Source organism: Lolium rigidum, chromosome 3 (assembly GCF_022539505.1).
Source record: "Lolium rigidum isolate FL_2022 chromosome 3, APGP_CSIRO_Lrig_0.1, whole genome shotgun sequence".
In the NCBI taxonomy this organism is placed as follows: domain Eukaryota; kingdom Viridiplantae; phylum Streptophyta; class Magnoliopsida; order Poales; family Poaceae; genus Lolium; species Lolium rigidum.
The window spans coordinates 289,029,640-289,056,564 of NC_061510.1; the positions used below are offsets into that span (position 1 = coordinate 289,029,640).

Below are 26,925 nucleotides of genomic sequence, written 5' to 3' on the forward strand. Positions count from 1 at the left end.
GCAACTCCAAGATATGTTCTGCTTCACAGAGAAAAAGGGTTGCGGTGTCTAGAGCAGATTAGTCTAATAATGCGTATTGTCAACTAAAAATTCTCTTGTAGCCATGGTAACAACTTACAACATGCTTTCTAAAAATTATACCTTATCACAAGTTACATGGTATATAGGCTTCTGACATGAAGAGCTCATCTGCAAGCAATACTATAAGTAATTACTATAAACTTGTTCTATCAGAAGAAATTATTAATTAAAAGCTGAAAAGGCTACACTATGCATGTATCCATGCACGTCAAGGTCAGTAAGACATGACGGCCTTTAGGTAGATTACCAACTACGGTAGATAATGCAGCGGAATAGTAACAATGCCCTCACACCTAGCAAATATTTAAAATTGTTACTCTGTAATAATTTTTTCTTCATCTTTGGATGCCCAAACATTCCAAACAGATACATAGGCATTCTATTTAGCATGATTTAGTGATAAGTTTTCTTCTTATTAGAGAAAATTTAGTTTTAACGCGAAGAAATTGTTACTCAACATATCATTATCAATTACCATATGTACATATGTGTAAAAGCTATACCAGAAATAACACTAAATTGTCAAAAGACTCAGATAAACCTAGCAGTTAAGCATGCTTTCACAATATGTAGCTTATGTCAATTCAAGACCTGACATATGTAGTGGCTGCAACCAAATAATAATGACTGCTCTCAAACCATCTATCATCAGTCAATGGTTCAATATAGCAGGTAATGTAGCTGCCAGGTTTAGCATGCTAGCATGCTGCAGGAAAAGGGAAATAATACATTAAACCAGCAATTATCATTAAAGTACATGACACCTAGTAGAAGCCGGCCAGCCACAATTTTTTTATTGCCTGAACTCACAACAATGAATGTTAACGAATATGTTAACCTGCAGCAAATACAGAGCCTTTGCAGGAAAATAAAAAAAGGCAAATGAGAGAAGTGGCCCTTCAAAACTGAAAGAGGAACTGAAGTTTTCAAAGCACAATTATCTAACATACAGCTTTTTGTGTAAACTTACACCCTATAATTAGTCCAACATTTGAATGAGAGAGGATGTCAGGATTATGAAAGAACTGGATGCTAGCCAAACTACCATCCATACCAGTAATTTTCAATGAAGATGGCACATTAGACCCTAAAAAGACATTTGGATATCAAGAACAGAAGACAGAGCTAGAAAATCCATAAATAAGTTGTTTGAAACTGCTGGAAGTGAAAAAAAGAAACTCAAGTACTCCGTACCATGGATCTTCCATATGATTCTCTGACCTGCAAAGTTGAAAGAGCACATTAACTATTTTTCCATGAATTTGAATTTAACTCAATGGATTTTAGTTCTAATGCATGTGCTTACTGGTAAATGAGAGTTATATGTCCAACAAAAGGTAATACTCGATACATATTTTTTTGGCTATTATTTTGAACCGGAGGGACTACGGAAATTTAAAAGCCATTTATCCCAAAGTTTAAATGGACCTTAAGTGGGCATTTAAATTGATTTCACGTTAAATTGAATATGCAAAGCTCTAAGAAACCGAAGTACCAGAGATCATTGGAAAATTCAGTAAAAGTTAACTTTCGATGAGAGTAAAATATGGCATCGCTTTCGATCTGCCAAACAACACTGAAATGAACAATGAGAAATACATTTGAGCAAACCTGGGTCAGAGTATGGCCTAAAAGTTGACGCAATGGTCTTGTTTCAGCCAAGGGATGTTCAGAAGGAAGTTCGCAAAATATTTGGTTGAGCACCTAAAGGATGGAGAAAATAAGAACATGTTCATTTTAACCGCAAAAGTATCATTTGTTTCTGTTTCTTCATGCATTTATATGCCCACAAGCTTCTAAATTCGCATTGAGACTTCACACAAGCAATTGTTACATACCGCTGCTCACTTTCCAGCATGTAATCTGATACCAGAATCATCGTACATCACCTGCCAATCAAGTGACAAAATGAAAATTCAAAGACCTCACCATTTTGAATTAACAGATATGGAATTAAGTTTAAAATGTTGCACAATGTTAACACTGAACATGAGTTACTATGTCCTACTAAAAATAGGAAATTATGTCCAAGAAACACCACATTTTCTTGATTAAGAACAAATACTTTTTTCGTCTTCAAACAACATGAGAAGAGATGGATAACCTACCACACTTGCAAGTATGGTTCTTGTTGCCAAGACAACACTGCCGAAGTCATCTTGGAAGCCAATCACCATTTATAACATTGTAATTATCACAGAATGTGACGATTTCATGCCGTCGGAGTCAATAAGCTACTTCAGATCCCATCTTTTCTCCTTGTAACTTCTTTCTGAAACAATACACATTAAACCTATTGCAGCATTGGTCTAAGAACACTAAATGCAAGGCAAAACAATGCAATGAAAATGTAATCACACAAGTGGTTGCTTATTTCAGATCATGCTAATGCCCAAAAGAGGCACATTTAGGATAATTCTCAGTTGTTACCAAGAAAGAGGATCACAAGCACTATTTTAGTTTCCCTTGTCATTGACAAATTTTTTTTTCAAGAAGATGCAGGAGCACTGCATGTCAATAACCATTGACCAAAACAAAATATATTGGTTCAAGAAGGTGTGCTCAGACTCGTCAATTCGGTTCCTCCAGCAAGGTGCTGCTCCCTCCAATTCCACGGTGCCGCCCTCTTCGAGCTCCATGCTCGCCTCGGCCGCGCTCACCTGCGCTGATAGGAACCACCATGCGAGCCTCACGCTCTGCTTGCTGCCTACCTCGCCTAACCCCATGTGTATCTCCAGCACCGGAAACACCAGTAGTAGCAGCGAGAACAACCTCCCCGGTACTGGCTCTACGGCGTCCAGATCGCCGCTGACGTTGCATAGGGCCTCCCCTACGTCCACGCCCACGCTGACGTGGTCCATGACGGCGTCTCCCCTCCATTATCCTCCTCATCTCTGACCGAAGCCTCCACAACCTCTGCGCCAGCCTCATCCACTTCGTCACCGTCCAATCAGCTGCGACCCAAACCGCAGCCGCCGCCGTCTGACACACACGCGGATAAGTTGATCCATGACCTAAATCGACAGGAGGCTAGGGGACTCGTTACCTGTGATGGCCGCGGATAAGATGGTGGAGGTGGGGCTCCGGTGCACGTAGCCAGCGGAGGACAGGCCGCCGTCGGAGATGTTGTGGGGAGACGGAGCTCGTGCCTCTGCGCCAGCGGAAGAGCACGGCGGGAGCAGGGTGGGGAGGCGGAGGGGGAGAGGGTGGGGCTGAGCAGCCTGCGATAGCGGCGGAGGCCGAGCAATCGAGCGCAGGCAGCGGTGGCTTGTGTCACATCTTGGAGAGAAGACGACGGAAGTAGGCCGTGATGGAAGGATTGCAGATTTTTTTTTACTTGGATTGCAGACTTTTTTTCTGAGGGGAGGTAGTAGAGTTGAGTTACCCTACGCCCTAGCTCATGCACCAACTCTATCGCTGTAACTGGGGCCAGTAATGAGTATCAATCCTGGTACAAACGAGTGGAACGGTAACAAAAGGTTATCAAAGAAGCACAATCCAACGTACCAGAAACAATACCTGCCCAGATCGAATGGCTCACAAAGGGTTTGCGGGAAGGCTCTCTCCACGCTGGGTATGCAACAGCCTTAATTCTTTTAGTAATTTAGTGACAGTGACTAGATACAATCAAATTTAGACAAACATTCAACATCTTTAATGAGACGGAGGGAGTATCAGTTTATAGGAAATCAGGGGTTCAAACAAACAAAAGTTCCTTGGCACGGCTAATTGGCAGGTACGCTTTGAGGCATATTTCATCGCAAAAGTGAAGCCCCGGTTGTTACTTTCAAGCTTTTAAGTTGTCGAAACATGCTACTTAGTGTGCATTAGACCACACAGTTTAGTGACAGTGACTAGATACAATCAAATTTAGACAAACATTCAACATCTTTAATGAGACGGAGGGAGTATCAGTTTATAGGAAATCAGGGGTTCAAACAAACAAAAGTTCCTTGGCACGGCTAATTGGCAGGTACGCTTTGAGGCATATTTCATCGCAAAAGTGAAGCCCCGGTTGTTACTTTCAAGCTTTTAAGTTGTCGAAACATGCTACTTAGTGTGCATTAGACCACACAGTTATAAATTTGGTCAAAAGTAACACCTTCCTTACCTTCCTTCGGATTAATACCGGGAGGTGATCAATGGTTTGTTAGTGCGTTTGGCTACGACAGGTCCCTTGACATAATTTTCCACTAAGGCCTCGTTTGGTTACAGGCCATCCCGGGGGGTTCCCCTCGTTTTCCCTGGGAGAACAAACCCCGGGGCGAATTGGCCGGGGCAAGCCCACTTTGCCGTTTGGTTGTCCACGAGCCGTCCTTTCCTCTTCCATTCCACCTTCAACCCGGGGAAACAATTCCACCACTCGAGAGGTGGGGATGAAATTCCGCGAGCTCTCGCGACAGGGAGGCGGCGCTCTCGATCTCCATCTTCGGTCGCCGGAGAGCTCGGACCTGCTGGAGCGAGTCCTCCTCCCCTTTGCCTCACCTCTCTTGCATCTGCCCTATCTCGCCTCTCCCTTCTCCCTTCTCTTGCGTCTCACCTCTCCCTTCTCCCGTGTCTCGCCTCTCCCCTCTCTTCTCCGTCGGTTTCAATCTCCTTCTACAAGATTTGCCCGGCTCCGGATGCCTCCTCTAGTCCTCCTCGGTTGCAAGCATATTGCATTTTTAGATTTTGTAGTTTCCCATCCATTCCTTTCCGTTCCCTTCCTTTTGGTTATTCAAATGGCATATTGCATTTTCCCCATATCGGAGGGGATCCCGAGCGGCCAGGAAAATACGGGTTGTGGGTATGGTTCCCGGGGTGTTTTGCCCCTTGTAACCAAACAAGCCCTAAGACAAGTTATACATGGTTGATGGATGGAGGAACCTTTACATTATCGATGTCGAAGAGGACAATGATAGCAAAACATTATTGATTTCACGGATCGAGCGCATCATCAACACTCTCCCTGGTCTTTGAGAGTATCCAGCCAGGTGGCATCCTTATATTTGACACATACCTAGTTGAATCTCGTGGCGCCCTGATGCTGATCCATGGAACAATCTACATCAAGCCGCCAGTGAACCACTCAGGGTTCGACATCAGGGCGGTACGGTTCGGATTCGAGGTGTGTTAGGCAAACTTTCAGTGTCACTTTGGGTTGAGAAGACGAGCGTGAGCAATGACCAGGTTATGTTTCTTGGGCCAAGATGCTCCAAGTCCGTCCGTGCTTCTCAGTACAATCTAAAGGGGAATTGGATCTTCTTCCTCGATAATGGTCGCTGCGACTGGTAATGGAAGCATGCGCCGAGAGCGCCGAGTTTATATGCGATTTTCGACATGAGTGATGGATCGGTCTGCTCACCGCTTCCCAGATGATCGTGCAAGGGCAAGGAAGCACTAGCGATATCTCATTTCCATCGGGTCTGAAATGAAAATGTTCCTGTCATATGAAGATCAGATCAGAATGTAGCTTAGACGCAACGCAGTGGCTGATTACCGCCGAATGATCCCTTATATATCGTCCACATATATTCCCCATGGTGTGTTCTATTTTTTTTAACGGGAACAGGAGGACCTCTCCTTTTTCATTAAAGAATGGGGGGAAACTTTACAATGGTAAAAGCGAGGCCATGCAAAAAAGAAACAAAGAAGGAATTAGCAAAAAACAAAACTCCCAACCCTCCCTCCCTCCCTCCCGCACCCCACCCTCCCAACCCTAACCGCCACCGCCGCCGGTAGCGCCACCGGGGCAAAGACCCACGGGGCGTGGCGGCGGCGGGGGCCCTTCCTCGTCGCTGCGTGATGAACGGCGGTCGGATCCCACCTCCTCGACGCATGGCGGAGCAGGCGCTGATCGGATGGGATGGGCGACGGCGGCTTGCGCTGCGGCCCCCTCCTCCCGGCGGCTGTCCCCTGGCGGACCGGCCGGCGCGGGTGGGTTGGGCGGTGGCGGCCTGTCTCCCTCCTTCCGTCGGCTCTCCCCCGCAGCACTCCGGCAGGGGCTGGTGGTGGGCGGCGGCCAGGCCCTCGGTCTGCGCCATGCCCTCCCCCCGCCTCTCGTCGATGCGTGGAGGCGATCTCGGGATTCTTCCGCGACACGAGGGCGCCCGGGGCAGCAGCCTTGGGTTCGACGGAGGAGGTGGCCCTCTTCTTCGCCGGAGAGGGTCGGCCTGCGGTTGGTGGTGGTGGATCCTTGATCTATCACCACGATCCGGCAGCGAGATGGAGGTGCATGGAATGATGGGATTTGTAGCATACAAAAAATTTCCTACCGCAAGAACGAATAACAAGCCAAGATCCAATCTAGAAGATGGTAGCAACGAGAAGATGATGAGACTACCCCTCGAAAATTTCCAAATCCTACGATATTAGATCTCGTTGTTGTTGTAGTAGATCACTTGCCGCTTTCGAAAGCGCGTAGAAGATCTTGACGGTGCCATAGTCGGGCAGCACCTTCATACTCGGTCACACGTTCGGTGTTGATGACGACGTCCTTCTCCCCGTTCCAGCGGGCAGCGGATGTAGTAGATCCTCCTCGGAATCCCGCCAGCACGACGGCGTGGTGACGGTGGTGGTGGAGATCTCCGGCAGGGCTTCGCCGTAAGCTTCTGGTAAGGAATGTATTTCTGCCATCCTACTATCATATCTCATAAAAGAAATATGTAGCGATTACTAGAATAATCCACATAGACTATAAGCATTGCTACGGAAGATCTAATCTTATCGTAGTCAACTCTTTGAACTTTGTCGTAAAAACCTTTTCGACAAGTCGAGCTTCTTCAAGGATATTCCATCCAAGTCCATCAATTTTATAGATCCATTTACTTTCAAAAAGTATTCACCTATCTTGGATTTCATGGCGTATAGCCATTTTAACGGAGTCAGGGCCCATCATAACTTCTTTGTATGTAGTTAGTTTATCATTGTTCAAAATCAATCCTTTGTCCACAAATCATTTATTTGATCACAAAGTAAACTATACCTACAAGATTCAATAGGTACATCGATCTCCATGGCTAAAACACTTTGTAGTCATGGGAGCCATGATCATCGTGGTCGCTTCCGGAACCATTTCCGATGTTGCGCTACTCTGATCATTATGCTCAGGTTCATAAACCTTATCAAGTTCTATTGTCCTCCCACTTAAATACTTCACTAGAAAACAATTTCTTGGAAATAAGCAAGTAACATTAACAATCACTTTTGTCTTTTACTTCTTAGTGGAAAGAATTCCCAATTTGTTTTCTGGGACAACAACAAAGACATTCACCCGGTTTTGGTTGTAAACTCATTTACTTATACCAAAATTTAAGAAAGGACTATTAGGATTTATACCCATGCCATAACTCGTATGGTGTCATTTCAACGGATCATGATGGTGCTCTATTCAGTGTAAAAGCGGTAGTCTCTAAAGCATAATCCACAAAAATGTAATGGCTTCATTTTATTTTATCTCATCATTAATCCAACAAGGTTTGGATACGTCTCTCGGATACTCCATCATCACTATGATACTCCATGAAACGTGAGTTGTAGAACAATTTCATAACTCTCTTAGATGTTCGCTAAAATTCGTAATTCAAATATTTCCATCATGATCCTATCATATATATTTGACTTTTCTATTATGATGATTTCCACTTCATGCTGAAATTTATTTGAATCCATTCAAATGTTTCAAACTTCTTCCTTATCGAATATATCCACATATATATACTCAATTCATTGTTGGAAGTTTTCATGAAGTAGAAGAATCTCCCGCACACAACCACTAAGTTAGTTGCCCATTCAACTCTTGGCCTTTGAACGGTATTTTAGTCATTCTCTTTAGAAAAGATTTGCAAGCGCCAAATGATTCAAAAATCAAATGACTCGAAAAATCCATTTGCATGGAGTTTCTTCTTGCATTCCTTTCTAACATGACCTAAATGGCGGTTCCACAAATAATTGGAATTCAAATCATTTGCCTTATGGCATTTTAGCGTCAGTGTTATGCATGTGTGTTTCACCATAAAGATTTATAATAACTTATCCATCATACATGGAATACTGTCAAAATTTGAACAACTCATTGTTTTCATTTGACCAGAACAAAAACAACAATTATGAAGTTCTTTATTATAAATCTGAAGGGCTAGATCGATAGAATGCCAACGACGAACATAATAACACTTTATTTTTGTTCCAGAGGTGCATTCCTATCATATTCCTTGTCAGTCACTTAGGCCATTGTATTCTTGTATTGCGTTGTTTTGTATGACACTTGATACCAACCAATATGGTAAAAATACCCAAGAATTTCATTGTGTGGCCAAACTAGCAATACATTCATAACATGTATATCATCTATATACACCTGAGCTAGACTTTCTAGTCTTTTCTTTCTTTCTGCCAATAATCTTTTGTAGTTTCTCTTTTAGCTTTCCTCATTCCCAGAAAAACACTTCAACATCAATAACTTCTAGGTTTGTTGGTCAAATACCAATAACTTTGAGGTTCTTACTTTGAAGTTGATCATCATATGACAAGTGTTCCGGATTACACTATTAGTAACCATTTAATGTGATGAACAATTTCACTCATAATTTTATCTATCAAATCATGACGACTTTCTGAGACCATGTCTGTACATGCTAGTCTCGTAAAGTTTAACCTTAGTATTCGCATGTGTAAATCTGGCTTGCACCCGTTGTATGCACACGTAGAATCTATAACACCCGATCATCATGTGATGCTTTGAAACGACGAGTCTTAGCAACCGTGCATACTAAGGACGATCACTTCATGGATATGCGAATATCGTTAGTGCCCAACTAGTTAGAGGATCGGGACGCCTAGCGTCTTCAACCTTCGTACCTTCCCATAAAACTTATGAGTTTATGTAGTCTCACTAGATTATATTCTATCATCTTGCAATAAGATCTTAGATACCACATATATCTCATACCTCACTTATTTCTGATAACAAAATTTCCAGCTCCTTACTTTTCAAACGGATTTGAACTTCAAGTTTCATTGAGACAAGATAATTTTAGGTACTAACTGAAACCACTGCTCTTTGAATCAGTAATGTGAGGTTTACTAAAAGTTTGCAATAGGACTTAAACATTTCTTGATTCTTTAACAATTCGGTATCAGTCCGTAAAGTTTCTTGTCAGACTTAACAGTATTTCTATCTCAATTACAAGACTAGCGCATGGTAGATAACGGATGCCAATTCTACAAATTTAATTCAAAATACTATTCAGACTATGTTCACGATAATTAGTTCATGTTTTAATCTAATTACTAATAAACTCCCACTTAATACAACATCCCTCATAGTTGTTTAGTGGTACACGATCCATATTCACTACACCAAAACCGATCATCACGTGAGATGATGTAGCTTCAATGGTGAACATCAACATGTTGATCATATCATCCATATGACTCGTGTTCAACCTTTCGGTTTCCTGTGTTCCGAGGCGATGTATGTACATGCTAGGCTCGTCAAGCAAACCCAAGTATTTCCGCGTGTGCAACATGGCTTACACCCGTTTTATGTGAACGTAGAATCTATCACATCCGATCATCACGAGATGCTTCAAAACGACGAACTGTAGCAACGGTGCATACGAGGGGAGAACACTTTATTATCTTGATATTAATGTGAGGGATCATCTTATAATGCTACCGTCGGGATCTAAGCAAGATAAGATGCATAAAGGATTAACATCACATGCAATTCATAATGTGATATGATATGGCCCTTTAGTCTTTGTGCCTTTGATCTTCATCTCCAAAGCACGGACATGATGTCCATCATCAATGGGCATGATCTCCATCATTGTCGGCGTAGCGTCAAGGTCCATGGCGCCGTCTTCATGGTTGTTCACCGTGTGTAGCAACTATTACAACTACTTTGAAATAATACTATAACATGAAATATAAAGACAACCATAAGGCTCCTGCCGGTTGCCACAATACAATAATGATCATCTCATACATATTCATCATCACATCATGGCCATATCACATCACCAAACCCTGCAAAAACAAGTTAGACGCCTCTAATTTGGTTTGCATATTTTACGTGGTTTAGGGTTTTCGAGTAAGATCCAATCTACCTACGAACATGAACCACAACGGTGATACTAGTGTTGTCAATAGAAAGAGTAGATTGAATCTTCACTATGGTGGGAGAGACAGACACCCGCAAAGCCACTTATGCAATACAAGTTGCATGTCAAGCGTGGAGCAAATCTCATGAACGCGGTCATGTAAAGTTAGCCCGAGCCGCTTCATCCCACCATCCCGCAAGATGCAAAGTACACTAACTAAAGACAACAAATGCATCAACGCCCACAAAAACATTATGTTCTACTCGTGCAACTAATCTATGCATAGACACGGCTCTGATACCACTGATGGGATTCGTAGCATAGAAAACAAAAAATTTCCTACCGCAAGAACGAATAACAAGCCAAGATCCAATCTAGAAGATGGTAGCAATGAGAAGATCATGAGACTAACCCTCGAAGATTTCCAAAGCCTACGAGATTAGATCTCGTTGTTGTTGTAGTCGATCACTTGCCGCTTTCGAAAGCGCGTAGAAGATCTTGACGGTGCCACAGTCGGGCAGCACCTCTGTACTCGGTCACACGTTCAGTGTTGATGACGACGTCCTTCTCCCCGTTTCAGCGGGCAGCATGTGTAGTAGATCCTCCTCGGAATCCCGCCAGCACGACGGCGTGGTGACGGTGGTGGTGGAGATCTCCGGCAGGGCTTCGCCGTAAGCGCCGCGGGAGAAGAAGGAGGAGGGAGAAGCTAGGGTTTGGGAGAGGGGGGCTCTAGGGCGCCGGCCTCAATGCCCCTTTGGGTGGTGCGGCCAACTTGGTGGCTGGCTCCCTCCCTCTCTCCCTCATTATATAGGTGGAATCCCCCTAGGGTTTGCCCCAAAACCAATCTGAAGTCCAACTCCAAAACTGCCATATGGATGAAACCTAGAGGGACAGGGACTCTCCCTTTCCCCCTTGCTTGGCCGGCCAAGGAGGTGGAGTCCACCATGGACTCCACCCTCCCACTTGGTTGGCTGGTTAGGGTTTGTGGAGTCCAACCGGGACTCCACCTTCCATGGTGATTTCTTCCGGAAGGTTCTAGAACATTCTAGCGCCTTCCATAAATGCACTGGATCATTTCCAAACTTGGAAAGTGACTTCCTATATATGAATCTTATTCTCCGGACCATTCCGGAACTCCTCGTGATGTCCTGGATCCCATCCGAGACTCCGAACAAAATTCGATCTCCATTCCATATTCCATATCTACTTGAAACAATATCAAACCTTAAGTGTGTCACCCTACGGTTCATGAACTATGTAGACATGGTTGAGACTCCTCTCCAACCAATAACCAATAGCGGGATCTGGAGATCCATAATGGCTCCCACATATTCAACGATAACTTAGTGATCGATTGAACCATTTACATACGATACCGATTGTATTTGTCACGCGATACTTTACTTGTCCGAGGTTCGATCATCGGTATCTCCATACCTTGTTCAACCTCGTTACCGACAAGTACTCTTTACTCGTACCGTGGCATGTCATCTCTTGTGACATAGTCACATGCTTGCAAGCTAATCAGACGACATTTCACCGAGAGGTGACGAGGGATCACCTCGCCAATGCTTACGTATTGTAGACTTGGGTTTTGGGAGAGAGCGATGATGGAGATTCCGGGAGCGAGATTAGGCACACGACGTACCCAGCTTCGGGTCCCCTCGGTGGAGGATCCCTACGTGCTGCTAGCAATCCACTATATGAACACAAGTATATTTACAGGGTGCCGCCGTAGGCGGAGCTATGTTGTCTATCTATTGTCCCCTTATTTCGGGTGCCCTGGCTAGTTTATATATGCAACCAGCCTAGGGTTTTACAAGAGTCCTAGTCGACTACTTCTTCGGGTTGCCTTGTTGGGCCTTCTCCATATTGGGCCGAGCCGATCCAGGTATACCAATAATGGGTACCCGAAGGGTATACCCATGTCAGTAGCCCCCGAGTGTCTAGGGAAGTCGAAGACTTGCGTAGAGACTCCAAGCATAATCATCTCCAAAGGCGAGGTCAATGTCGTAGATCATGTGTAGCGTAGATGATGTCGACGATTCTTGAAATTATTTTTCTATCGGGTGCGCGGCAGCGCTCCCGATGGGAGTAGCCCCCGAGCCTATGGGTAAGTGCTTGCACTTAGGCATAGACTCAAGTTGTACTACTCGACGAAGAACTTAACTATATTTCTGGAAGACTTGATGAAATCCATGTGCTCCCGATGGGAGTAGGCTCCACTCGAGTCGTAGAATCGAGTTGAGTCTACAAACCTTAATTGCCATAGATGTTGTCGAAGTTATCTTTCTATCGGGTGCGCGACCAGCGTTCCCGATGGGAGTAGCCCCCTAGGCTACAGCCAAGTGTTTGCACTTGGGTGTAGGCTTAACTTGCTTTTAATCGACACCACAATTTTTCCTCTTTCTTGTATCTTATCGGGAGGGTGAACAATACTCTCGATAAGAGTAGCCTCCGAGCCTATGGGCAGGTGCTTGCACCTAGGCATAGGCTCAAGTTGTACTACTCGATAAAGAACTTGACTATATTTCTGGGCGCAGCTCCTCTTTTTATCGACTCCAGGCCGTTGCTATTTTTATTTGACATCCATATCTATATTGTACAGGGATAATGGTAATTGGGGCTAGTTCATCTGACGAATCAGGTACTAGTTAACTGCTCTAGTGGCAATCCGCAAAAACCTACTTCAAGATCACGTCCCTGGACATGATCCCGGGATACTGGTGTTAACTCGATAGGTGCCGCTTAAGGTCTTACCATTCTATCGAGTCCCAGTCTTGTTTTATCGGGTACCTAACGCGTCCGTTAGGATTTTTCTTCGTATCTGTTGATACGGAAAAAAGTAGCAAACCGACGTCAGAGACGGTGCCACGCCGCTCAGGACGGACCCGGGGTCTTACCTTCGCAGAGTTTTGCGGCATTCAGAGATTATTCGCGATTTTGGCGCTCTGAGAATATTTTGTTAAGTGCCTTGTTCGGCTGATGCAATGACCCATTTTCGGGTTCTTCTATTTTTCTCTCGGGCTTGATGAGACAGCCGAATATATTGGATTCTTCTATATTGTCGGGTTCATCACCGATGCTCTTGCTCGGATGAATATGACGAGTCAATGGACCCGAAGATTTGTCCATCTTTTTTTTTTTGGTTCCTCCTTGATGAAAATTTCGTCGAGTTCTTTCTTGATGAAAATTTCTTCGGGTCCTCCTTGAGGACAATTCTTCGGGTCCTCCTTGAGGATAATTCTTCGTGACCTTTTTGAAGATAATTCTTCGGGACCTCCTTGAAGATAATTTTTCGGGACCTTTTTGAAGATAATTCTTCGGGTCCTCCTTGAGGATAATTCTTCGGGTCCTTCTTAAGGATAATTCTTCGGGTCCTTCTTAAAGATAATTCTTCGAGTCCTCGTTGAATAAAATTTCATCGGGTTCTCTTTTGAAGAAAATTTCGTCGGGTTCTCTCACGATTTTATCGGGTTCCTCCCTGAAGAAGATTTCGTCGGGTGCTATTTTGATTTCGTCGGGTTCCTCCCTGAAGAAGATTTCGTCGGGTGCTCTTTTGATTTCGTCGGGTTCCTCCCTAAAGAAGATTTTGTCGGGTGCACTTTTGATTTCTTCGGGTTCCTCCCTGAAGAAGATTTTGTCGGGTGCTATTTTGATTTCGTCGGGTTCCTCCCTGAAGAAGATTTTGTCGGGTGCACTTTTGATTTCATTGGGTTCCTCCCTGAAGAAGATTTTGTCGGGTGCGCGGTCAGGCTCCCGATGGGAGTAGCCCCCGAGGCTATGATCGGGTGCGCGCATCTGGACGTAGGCTCAAGAACTTGTATAATTGGGCCTTCTCCTGCACAAATAAACAAACTTTTTCTATCTTTTCCTTGACTCTCTTTTTCGCATGCGGTGTCAAATGCTCAGATTCGATGACATGTAAAGTGAATATATGCCGCGCAGCCCCCAAGTGTCGGGTGCGGTGAAAGTAAACGATAATTAACTTTGTGCAAAATAAAAGAACACTTAGCTTTTTGGACACGACGAAGTCGATGCATGATGAAGTCTTCGAGTGTAGATAAGAAATCTAGCCAAAGTAGAAACCACCAAATAGCAAAAGTGGAGGCCGCGAAATTATTGATGAAGAAATAGCCGAGCCCCCGAGCGTTGCTGAGGTGATGTCATGATTGTTGTGTCGCAGTCGTGACCCGAGGCGAAATCGTTGTCGAGCCCCCGAGCGTTTAGGCGTGACGCCGAATTAAGTTGATGGAGTCGCGGCATCATATTTGGCGAAGCCATTTAGGATGAAGCCATTAATAATAATATAATATAAATCCGCGAAGATGAATCCAAGATGAGGTATTTGAGATGAATCCACATTAAAGGTTACACCATCAAATATGAATCATATATTGAAGATGAATCCGCCGATATCATAGAGGATGAATACATTGACCCGAAGAATCCAATAATAACCGTAGAGGATGAATCCATTGACCCGGAAACACATCGGGTAGTATTGTATAAGTGTAAACTTAGTAGTATCCACATAGATGAATCCGGAAAAAATAAATCACTGACCTGAAGAAATTAAATCCAGTAATAATCATAGATGACAAATCCATTGACTCGGAAGTGTATCGGGTAGTATTATATAAGAAATCAATGATAACCTTATAAGAGGAATCCGAAGAAGACGAATCCGGTAAGCCGAAGAAGATAAATCCATTGAGCCGAAGAAGATAAATCCACTAAGTCGAAGAAAATAATTCCACCGAGCCGGAAAAGATATATCCAGAGCTGAAAAACAAAATTCCACTGAGCTTGGAAAAAATAATTCCACTGAACCGGAGAAGATATATCCAGAGCCGAAGAAAAGAAATTCACCAAGTAACCGAGTATATTTGTGGTAACGAAGTAATGGCACAGCCCCCGAGTGTCGGGTGTGACGAAAGTAAATAATAATTGACTCTTTGAAGAGGAACACTTAGCTTTTTATCGGCTGCGGCGGCGCCTGACCGGAAGTTGCAGTCGCACGGCGCCTGGCCAGAAGTAGTCGATGTAGAGCACACAGTCGATGTGGAAGATCCGTGCGGCATTTAACCGAAAATATTCAACACGGTGGAAGTAGTCGGCATGGAGGAGAGAATCGTCGAGTTCACGGCGGGCGAGCCCCCGAACGTGGCGAGTGCGCAATGACAAATAGGGTCGTCGAAGCAAAGTAGTCGAAGTTTGTTCTGATCTGCAATGATATTACGGCGCAAAAAATTCCGCGAGCAAATAATAGTACGAGCCAAAAAATATTTGGCGAGATAAATTTTGCAAATAGTAGTTAACTAGAAATATATCACCTGATTGTTGTGTCGGATGAAATCTGAGCGGCGATTGAGTTGGATTTTATTCGACTGCGTTGAATCGGCCGAGTCTCTGATGGTTGTGAGTATTCAGCTTTTGTTGACAATGAGGCGACAACCTGGATACTTTTTCCGTGTCGCCACCGTAGACGGATTCAGCCAGGAATCACTAGCAGATCAGATTTGCAAAATACCAAGAGAAGAAACCATTAGTTTAAGTTAGAAAGAAAAATATTAGACAGAATTCGCACACGCCATGGCTGACACGCGCGGTTGTTTCCTAGTAGTTAAAGAACCATGAAGAAGCAGAATCGTGAGATGTTTTCTCCTGCTGCGATCCAGCCAGACACAAAACGCGTGCTTCTCTTTTCGGTATAGATCAGACGCCCTTCTCCAATTGATGCGACTAGCGTCTTCACAAGGCGAAGATGGCGCTCCAGCTTTCGCGGACTGAATATTGTTGACGAAGAAATCGACGGATCCCGCCCGGATGACAAAATCCAGTCGTCGCGTATTCCCACAGACGGCGCCAATTGACGAGGGATCACCTCGCCAATGCCTACGTATTGTAGACTTGGGTTTTGGGAGAGAGCGACGACGTACCCAGCTTCGGGTCCCCTCGGTGGAGGATTCCTACGTGCTGCTAGCAATCCACTATATGAACACAAGTATATTTACAGGATGCCGTCGTAGGCGGAGCTATGTTGTCTATCTATTGTCCCCTTATTTCGGGTGCCCTGACTAGTTTATATATGCAACCAGCCTAGGGTTTTACAAGAGTCCTAGTCGACTACTTATTCGGGTTGCCTTGTTGGGCCTTCTCCATATTGGGCCGAGCCGATCCAGGTATACCAATAATGGGTACCCGAAGGGTATACCCATGTCAAGAGGGCCCAGAGTATATCTATCCGTCATCGGGATGGACAAATCCCACTCTTGATCCATATGCCTCAACTCACACTTTCCGAATACTTAATCCCATATTTATAACCACCCATTTACGCAGTGGCGTTTGATATAATCAAAGTACCCTTCCGGTATAAGTGATTTACATGATCTCATGGTCGAAGGACTAGGTAACTATGTATCGGAAGCTAATAGCAAGTTGAACTTTAATGACTTGATCTTATGCTACGCTTATATGGGTGTGTGTCCATTATATCATTCATGTAATGATATAACCTTGTTATTAATAACATCCAATCTTCATGATCACGAAACCATGATCATCTATGAATCAACAATCTAGTTATACAAGAGGCTTACAAGGGACTCCTTGTTATTTACATAACACACATGTATCAATGTTTCGGTTAATACAATTATAGCATGGTATGCAAACATTTATCATAAACACAAAGATATATTATAATAACCACTTTATTATTGCCTCTTGAGCATATCTCCAACATGGAAGCCGGCGATGGTGTCGCCGGTGGAGGGTTGGATTGGCCAGCCCGGGATGGTCGTCGACGCGGGGGTCTGACCTGAATAAAGGCGGCGGTCCTAGGGCCTCTCTTGCGTGAAGAGGAGGACCTACCGGAGGCCTGGACTCGTGATCTGGCCGGGGGGTTGAGTTCCGGAAGGCTCCGCCGGCGAATGTAACAGTGCTTTGTCTGGAGTTTGCTGGATCGGAGGTATTCGGTCGTGCGCACCCATACTTTTATTCCGACCGATTGGTTCTGGAGGGAGCGGCGCGAAGCTCTTTTTCTGTGTTGACATCAAGTGACTATGGATCCATGATGAAAGTCGGAAGAAGATAATTTCATGAAGTCCGGAGGGGAGGACTAGCTAAGGGAGGTTCAAGTCTCCGCGCTGTTGAGGGGCTTGCTTGGTGTTCCGGGCTTCACAGCAACGGTATGAAAGTGGGAGCGACAACACAGGTGAAGTGCAGAGTCCTACCTTTCAGGGTGAAACCCAAGGTCTGGCCTTAACTGGTTGTGCCTGGCAATGACCTTGGTGGAGGCATTGTTTTGAGAGCGGGGACTATCTTCAGGGTGAAAACCCAAGATCTTTGATCGGGCGATGACGGTGTTTGAGCACTGTTCCCATCTTGGAGGCGTCGTTTTTTGAAGAGTCTGTAATTCAGGTGTTGTCATGGCGGTGGATGTATTGCTGTTGTTAGGCCCGAGATACTGTAGCGGGACTTTTGTTTCTTAGTTTTCTTTTTCTTTATTTTTGTTGTGTGCATCCGTAGTGCTATTAGGGTGGTGCGTTGTTGCAGAGGCCGGGTGTAATTTGTATCTCTTGATATTAATATATTCCCTTTATCGAAAAAGCAAAAAACAAAACTGTGGCTACTCTGTGAGCAGCTTTGAGCAGCCCATCTCTAATCTGAAAAATCAGATCCTCTGGTTTGGATTTTACATTCTCAAGAACACTTCTGTTGTGTTCCAAAATCAGATCCCATGTTGTGTTCCAATATGTCATTTTAATTCAGAATATGTTGTGTTTCCGTAAGTTTGTGATAAGATCAACTAGAAGTTTGTTTGGTCTTTCTAACTAAACCAACTATAACTCAGCTGCCATGATAAATATTACTTTTTTGTACGGAAAATCCAACATTTTGCTTGATCATAAAAACATGCAAGATACTTACAACAGCACACTGATTATACAGGGCAGCTATATACAACTGCAACCACCTGATGCTAAACCAAGCAGATTAATGTAACCTCTTGACCAAGACGATGAAGAACCAACTAGGTCAATCAGCATGAAGATGCAAGACAAAGAATAGATACTACTCCCTTCGCCCCACGAAGGTTGTCTGGATTTATCTAAATAGCATTTAGATACATCCAAATTTTGACAAACTTCAGACAAGCTTCATGGGACGGAGGAAGTACATCATAATGTTGTGCCTCTGCAGACTGCAAGTCTATGCATATTTACAATCACCTATATGTCTATACTAATTTACCTAAAACGAGTGGAAAAACCTTAAATTCTTGAGATGTTCCAGCAAAGTTCAGAACTGAAACAATGACGTTGTCCTGACTTCGTCTCTAAACTTAGCTCATCCCACTCCTCCACCCGTAAGGTGCAGCTCGACTGTGGCGTGAGGACATCGATGAGAACACCTCCTTGCTCTCCACCATCTCACCAGAGTAGTACTCAAAATGCACATAAACAGATAAAACAAGATCTGTATATAGACAGACCATTTAGCATATGGTCGACAATTATCACGCCATCATGGGCCAGACAGGAAGGGTGTCGTGCCAGTAGCGTCTTCAACAATCCCTGGCTGCGCACGGAGCACAGTGGGACATGTGATGTACCCATCTTCAGTTGAAGCACAGTTATCGGAGGTTGAGGAAACTGGTCCATTCTCCCACAGTGTGACAGTTATATAACTTGAGGTGGAGACCGAAGGTAACCGAGCCGTCTGGTTCGTCAAGCATTCCATCACTCTTCTGATATGTGGACGTAGACGGCGATCTGGCTGGACGCACGAGAGTCCGATCATCAGCATTCGTGTAATTTGGTCATCAAACTGGCCCCTCAGACGTTGGTCGGCTGCATTAAGAATTCCGTTACTCTGATAGCATGTCCAGACCTTTTCAATGAGGCTATTTCTGGTACCAAGTAGTTTTGGTTTCTCACAACATACAACCTCAAGCATTAATATGCCAAAGCTGTAGACGTCATTTTGCTCGCATACCCTGCTGGTGTCCACATATACTGGGTCGATGTAAACCGGTGTCCCACATATGTGCTCTGTGGTGCGTGATGTTTTGGTATGGCTCACTTGCGTCAGAAGCCCAAAGTCACATAGTTTGGCATTGAAGCTGTTATCCAGCATCACATTACCTGGCTTAATATCCCTATGCAGGAGGCGTTCCTTACATTCACTATGGAGGTATACAAGACCAGAGGCTATTCCAGCTAGTATGTTTAACCTGAAGCAGATAGAAAATTTAGATAAGCATGTGTGTATTCATGGAAACAACAGAAAAGGAAAAGAAAACATGTGCTTATTCAGATAGCTCCAGTACCTTTTGTGCCAGTCTAGCAATAGAGGTGTGGTTGCTGGATCCATTTGGCTGTAAACTTCCAAATCCATGGCACCATTCCTAGGGTAAAGTTTGTTCTCAAGGTTACCATTCTCCATTAGTTCATAGACAAGCAAGAGATTGTCACCTTCCTCGCACAAACCGACTAGATGTATAATGTTCCTATGGTTTACCCGTCTCATGATACTTATCTCATTAGCAAAGTACTTCCTCGATTGATCTGACACCGTATCTATAATCCTTTTTATAGCCACATGCCTTTCTCTATGCCCTCCACCTCCAGTCTGCCTTTATAGACAATGCCGTAGCTGCCCTGTCCAAGCCGCTCTTCGTCTGCAAAATTACTCGTTGCATGCTGCAATTGCTGATAAGTGAACCTTCCATCGTGTACTTTGACACAGCTCGAAGAAACTAGATGGATATAATGTAAAACATATTATTGGAATTAAATTGGTTTGTATAGGAAGTTGGGTGTGTAGTTTAATTCAAATTACGGACATCATACCTTCTCCTCTACGGAATGTATGGTGGCATCGTCGTAGTTTAAGCATGTACCAAAGCGAAGCTACTAGACAAGACACCACAACAACGGCAATGACAATTCCAGCGACAATAATTGCTCGAGAACCTGTAAGGAACACAAACAACCAGTTGAGGTAGAGAAACGAGTTAGAGTACAAGCTGATCTTCTGCTTCTTAGGTTCAATGTACCTCAAAACCTGATAGACACCATCAATAGTCTTATAGAGAGCATTTAGTTATCTTTTTTTTATCTTCTGAAGCTTGTAAAACAGGTGTTTAAACCTAACTATGAAAATATTTGTGTGTTTTCATATAATATGACATGAGGAGCCTCACCTAGTGTTTTCTGGTAAGAAAAAAGAGTTGCATAAGTTATTTTCTTGATGTACGGTGTCGAACCTAGACCCAGCTGGACACAGACGATCCGGCAAAATATTTGAATTGATAAATATCTGCTCGATCGTAAATAGTTCCATATATAGTCAATTTATGTTAGACTCGGTCTCTAGCTATCATGTGTACTGATGTGATTAATATATGTAGACACCCAAGCACTGAATTGGTAGCTAGAGTTCACCATTTTATGCACTTCTTCAATGAATTCTCTGCTCTTTTCAGCATCTCTACTGATATCTGATATCTGCACACACGTTGTTAAATACTATTCACCTCATTTAATTCGAATGCTCATCCTGATTCTACTCGCAGGGTGAGCATTCGGATTAAATGAGGTGATATCCATGGTAAATAAATCTTCAAAATGTTCCATATTTAGATACCAAATGTATAGCCACGGGACGGATACTTGCTAACACTACAGAATATCATTATCATAAAATCTTCAGATATGTAAATGTACAGTTCTCACCATGGGAGCCCGAGGAAGGAGCTGATGTACTCGTCCCCGTACCCGCTTGATCTACAGATTGCGGCGTAGGTCCTGAAGAAGCAGCAGTGAACGGCACAACCATGAAGCTCGTGTTGCTGTACCTGACAGTGCAGCTATAACTCTTCGGCTGGCCTTCTGTTCTAATGGCAAACAGGTTCGTCGCACTGGCAGACAGTGCGTCTAGGCACTGCTTGCATTTGTCCTCCTGCAGGTCCCACGTGCACTGCACAAACACATATGGAGCCCCTGCACTTGCTGCTAAACGCTGCGGCGAGGTTATCGCCTCATTGGTATTGTCATTCAGGGTCTGCGCCACCGTTTGGCCATAAGTCGCCGATGTCCTGACCATGTCACCGCCCAACGCCTGGACGATACCTGTACGAGCAAAACAAGGGTTTCTTCACTACTCCCTCCAGTTTTTCGAAACAAGGCATGTAGGAAGTTCTTAGAAAACTAGATAGATAGCATATGAAAATGGATTTCATGGTGTCTCTAAGGATATGTGTAATGGCTGTCTTTGTATTAGATTCCGTGGGAGAAGAACTTTGGAGGATTTGGTGAAGGAGAATTTTTTTTTCTCTCAAGAAGTAGTCTGAACTTTGAAATACTAATAAGCTCATGATATGGATTTTCCTTTGCAATATGTGTTCCATTTAGAATACTTTTAATAAGATAGTTGATGCCTGACCATCTTATGACCGATGAAAATTCCCACTACATATTTTTTTATCCATTATTTATTTAAGAAGGTGGGCAAAAAGTTGGGAGGGGATGACTAGGACGTTGAGGAGATTGCAAAGAAATTTACGTTCTGATATGGATGGGGGCTGTGTAATCAATAGTAGTTTAGGTTATTCTTATCGCTAAACTATAGTCTTTTCACATTTGTTGATAGAATTCACACATCTAAAGTGTTGCGGCCAGCGCGAATATTTCGTTGCATAGGCCAGAAAACAATAAACGTCTTCACCTATCTCAAAACAAAATGGGGGTTCTCTGGCCGGCTGAAAGTCTTTGGTTCAGAATTTTTTTTTTAAAGAACTGTGGCAGATAGTACCTATTTCAGGTGTACCAAAGAAGCTGGCGTTGGAGTAGCGGAGGAGGCACCGGTCGAACATGGCGAGCACGGTGGTGCTCCCGGGGCAGCGATTGGTCAGACCATCAGCGTTGCTGCCAGCAGCAGCCGTGAGGCAGTCGCCGCAGTCAGCACGCGAGTAGTCGGCGGGGCACATGGCAAGTCCATAGACTGTGTCTGGGCCCTCGCCGGCGGTGCCGTTATAGAAGCCGCCGTTTTTGGAGACGGTGTTCCCCCGTAGCGCGGCGAGGAGGTGGTTCACGTTTGCCGCGTAGGTGCTGCTGGTAGTATAGTTACCAGATGTGGAGCAGTTAAGAACTTGGAGAACTGATGAGCTGAAAGCTGCACCGGAGGTTCTGTATAACAGTGGAGACAGTAAGTGAAAACAAAGGAGGAAGAAGCAGGCTCGTGGGAGTGTCATTGCTAGCTCTGTAAGCAACCACACTAGCCAAGTTTGTTGCTGTTTTGGAAGGAAGAGACATGGTTTATATGGAAGATCGTGATCATAGAATAAGAAGACGTGCACTCTACGAAATCTACATTCAACGAGCGACCAGGACAGTCTACCAGTCCTCAGTAATCCTCACCGCGAGGCGAATTAACAAGTGTATTTTAACTAATTGGGCTCTAGTGGTAACTAGCTAGTAACAATGGTGCAATAGTTTCTAAATATGAGATGGACTTAGTGACCATGTAAGGTTGTCGTGTCTCGTTTAATTTCCTTGTTTGTGTTTTTTATAATGGTGGCCAGTGTGGAGCAGGAGCGATCGTCGTTGCATGAGAGGGACTTGAACAGGCCTTTCCAAAAAGGGGAACACAGGACATGCTTAGCGCTAAGTAGATTAGGGGATAAATCATATTTATAGTCAACTATCATACGCCAAATTTTATTATTATCCATGTGATATCTTATAATCCAAGAAGCTAACAAACAGAGATTAAAATCCCTGATGTTTTGAATACCCAAACCACCAAACTTATTCTTTTGTGAAACAAGATCCCAACTGGTCAAATAATATTTATGTGAATCACCAATATTGTCCCAAAAGAAATGAGACATCTGAGAATTAATAACTTTAATAGCCCATTTAGGAAATTTAACAAAGGACAGTAAATACATAGAAATACTAGCAATGCATGCCTGCAACAGAATAAGCCTTCCCTTATAAGAGAGCAACTTACCTCTCCAGCCAGCAATACGTTTATAATTTTATCCAAAATGGGTTGTAAAACCTCTTTTCTTAATTTTCAAAAATGAAGAGGAACCCCAAGATAAATAAAGGGGAAATCAGATAATTTGCATCCAAAAATCTGTGCAAACAGATTGGCCTCTTTAATCTTCATCCTTCACATTAATAGTCAACAATTCACTTTCATGATAATTAATTGTATGCTCGACATTTGTTCGAAACAGGTTAAAAGCCACTTCAAATTCCTTGCCATATCAAAATCTTTTTCAAGAAAAAGGATGGTGTCATCAGCAGCTGGTTGATGTCTTGTCATCGGCTTCAATGCGAGATCAAGTTTGAACTCAAATATGACATGACCTTGTGAATCTCTTGTCCATCGTGTTTTTCAAATTTTATCAAAACTCCTCAAATTTTCGATCTACCAAAAAGCTAGCATGTTGTACTGACTCGAAGCAACGGAGAGTGCTAGTATCTAATTCATCTAATTTTCATTTTAAGGCAGGAAACTGACCGTAGGTATCGGTTCAAATAACATCTCCCATTCGTATATGGCGTATTTTTTATAAAGGATAATGTTATATTTGTTAAGCATTATGCACTAGCCACTTGAACCAAAAGTCCGAACTGATGAAAAGAACTAGGCAATCTACTTGTACACATCAACACCCCCTCTCACGTGTGACGGGAAAACGAGAAGATAAGTCAACACGTGTAGAGAGGCAAAGAGGTAGCAGGAGGCCGGGACCACACGGCAGGAGGCTGCGAGAAGGGGGAGATAATTTTTAGAATAAATTGTGAAAGTCAAGATTTGAACTTGAGACCTGAGCTCTGATACCATGTTAAACTTCATGCACTAGCCACTTGAACCAAAAGTCCGAACTAATAGAAACGGCTAGGCAATCTACTTGTACACGTCAACAATATTAATATCAAGAAGAAGATATCAGCCTTCGGGTAAAAGTGAAATTGCATGTGCTTGTTTCTGGTTTGATCCAAAAATGTCGATCATGTCTTGCGAGGAGGTATCACGCTAGTACAGAAGTGCGGAACAACAAACATTCAGTAGCATTCTCAAGGATTTGTTTTTCCTATTCTTTCTGTGACGCTGAGGAATCAGTGGAATCTTTGTTCATTTTATGTTCTTTTGCTAGGCTTATTTGGCGGGTGGTTTTTGCTGCATATAATATTCCACCTCCATCCAATATCATAAATTTGTTTGGGAATTAGCTTAATGGAACTGATAAAACTGATAAAGCTAGGATTCGCATTGGTGTTTCGACTTTATGTTGGTCAATTTTCCCATTAAGGATCTTGGCGCACTGGAATATTTTCTAAGTCTTGAAGCGTCTTACAATTCAGGGGGGATGACTGTCACTCAACGGAAGTATGCATTGGATCTTTTGCACCATGTGAGTATGGAGAATTGTAGACCCACTTCTACGCCGCTGAATGTGACGGAGCATATTTCACGTGAGTCTGGCACTCCTTTAGGTATTGAGGATTCTTACCGATACCGCAGTGTTGTTGGAGGCCTTCAGTATTTGACTCTCACCCAACCAGATATATCATTTGCGGTAAAAAAAAGTCTGCCAGTTTTTGTCACAGCCGACTGGTGTTCATTTTGAATCAGTCAAGCGCATCCTACGTTATGTTAAGGGCACGCTGAATACAGGGTTGCTTTTTCGCAAGTCGACCTCGACTGGTATTAGTGTCTTCACTGACACAGATTGGGCAGGATGTGTGGATGATCGACGATCCACAGGAGGCTATGTTATCTTTGTTGGGCCGAATCTCATCTCTTGGAGTTCGAAGAAACAACCTACTGTCTCGAGATCAAGTACTAAGGCGGAATACAAAGCATTGGAAAATGGCGCTGCTGAAGCTATTTGGATAGAGTCTCTCCTCAAGGAGTTAGGAGTATCTCGGCAGCGAATCCCCATATTGTGGTGTGATAATTTAGGGGCGACTTACCTGATCGCTAATCCAGTTTTCCATGCAAGAACAAAGCATATTGAGATCGATTTCCATTTTGTGCGTGAGCGTGTGGCGTCTGGAGCTCTTCAGGTCAGGTTTATCTCTTCCAGTGATCAGCTAGCTGATGTGTTGACTAAACCAGCTACTCGACAGATGCTAGACCGTTTTAGTACCAATCTGAATCTTGTACAGAGTAAAAGTTCAGATTGAGGAAGATGTTAAAATAGGTCTAGATGTATTATACCTATCATGTATATTTGTACGATGTATGTACACAGCTGATCTATATAAAGATATACGTGGAGAGGCATTGCCCCATGCAAAACCCTAAACACTTTTACGTTGTTTAACTATAGGGGAGCTGGCTGTTGTCGAGCATGGACAGCACGCCATCCCAGAACTGAGCCAGCTTGTGGCGGCACATGTTGGCATGGTGGAACTTCTTGGTTGACCTCTGCAGCTTGAATGTGTCATAGTACCCCATGTCGGCATCGAACGACGCCTTGTACCACTCGATCTGCGCCCGGGACGGCGTGATCTTACCCAGCCGCGTCGCAAGCCCCGCGCAATTCAGGCTTGGGCTGCGGCCAGCCCGCTTCGATGCCTTCAGCCAGTGCCGTGCCGTGGTGCCCTCTGTTGCCTCGCCGTCGATGTCGGAAGCCTCGAGCGCAAGGGAGATGCCAGCGTCGAAGTTGGAATTGAACACCATCACTGGTGCGTCAATGGTGTGCGGACGCCGCTTGAAGAGCAACTGCTGCGGCATTTTAAGCACGAGATCACCATAGCAGGAGTGTGCAGCCTCCAGGGACGTCACGCTGCCTGGCACGCACCTGGCAGCAAAAGTGGCATAGAGCATCTGGACCGCGCCGCGGTCAGGCTGTCAACGCACGCTGCGCCGTCTAGTGAGCACAGCACATAGGTCCCGAACGGGCGGTAAGGGCTCCCATCACGTGTCTCTGGAGCTGCCAGCTTCTGCTCCATGGCCACAGAGCGGATGTGTGCCTGTATCAGTTGCCGCAACGCCTCCTGCTCGGATTCCGCCACACGCGCCGGTTGCTGCAGCTGCATCCCGACGATAATGCGTACATGAACAGCATCGAGAGGGCAGAAGAGGAGCCTCGGGACAACATCGTGCTGCGAGACAACATGGAAGAAGCTGCCGCCCCACCGCTCACGAAGGATAGCCCGGGAGAGAGCCTCATTGCCAAGCAACGGGCTCCCAAATGTGACGCATAGCACAGGAGGAACTGGGGCGGATGCTGAACTTGACGATGAGATGCAGAGGTAGTGCAGCGCGGCAAGAGCAGAGATGGCACCACACCGAGGGAGTGGCCTGTGAACACCACCTCCTTGCCGGCCTTTATCTGATTCAACAGCATCTGCATTGTTATTAACCCAACATGATGAGTCAGAGACCGTTTTGGTACTGGTAAAGCATTAGAATGACGAACTGGAAAAAAATCTTTCGGTGCAGAACTTCAGAGAGCAAGAGGTATACTACTTCCAGGAGACAGAAAAAGAGACTATGAACATCCAGAGACTCATAAATAAGAATCTGGCGACAAATTCATTTGGAATGATATACTAGAATAAAGTACAACACCATCTGAACAGGCGAAGGTCTCTGTTATCACCAGAATTTGACCGAGTCAGAGGTGGGCCGCGATCAAGATGGATTTGAAGAATATACATAGAAGAAATATGTGAATCGGCCTTTATATGCAAAATACGGGCTAGTTGGCCCGTGTATC

At 44.2% G+C, this 26,925-nt stretch overlaps 1 long non-coding RNA gene and 2 pseudogenes across 2 annotated transcripts; all 3 read right to left on the reverse strand.

Annotated features, from left to right (window-relative positions):
* Nucleotides 1–519: 519 nt before the first annotated feature.
* LOC124699640 lies at nt 520–3,198 on the reverse strand. Of its 2 annotated transcripts, XR_007001466.1 has the most exons (6): nt 3,128–3,198; nt 2,190–2,353; nt 1,920–1,970; nt 1,693–1,785; nt 1,276–1,302; nt 520–1,168 (listed from the first exon to the last, which is right to left on the reverse strand). It is a non-coding gene; the product is annotated as an uncharacterized LOC124699640 (long non-coding RNA). The 2 variants fall into 2 exon arrangements; XR_007001465.1 differs by lacking the exon at nt 3,128–3,198 and having other exon boundaries at nt 2,190–2,826.
* A 14,899-nt stretch (nt 3,199–18,097) lies between these two features.
* Nucleotides 18,098–22,432, reverse strand: LOC124696644 (annotated as a pseudogene).
* A 3,088-nt stretch (nt 22,433–25,520) lies between these two features.
* On the reverse strand, nt 25,521–26,559 carry LOC124696646 (annotated as a pseudogene).
* Nucleotides 26,560–26,925: the final 366 nt, after the last annotated feature.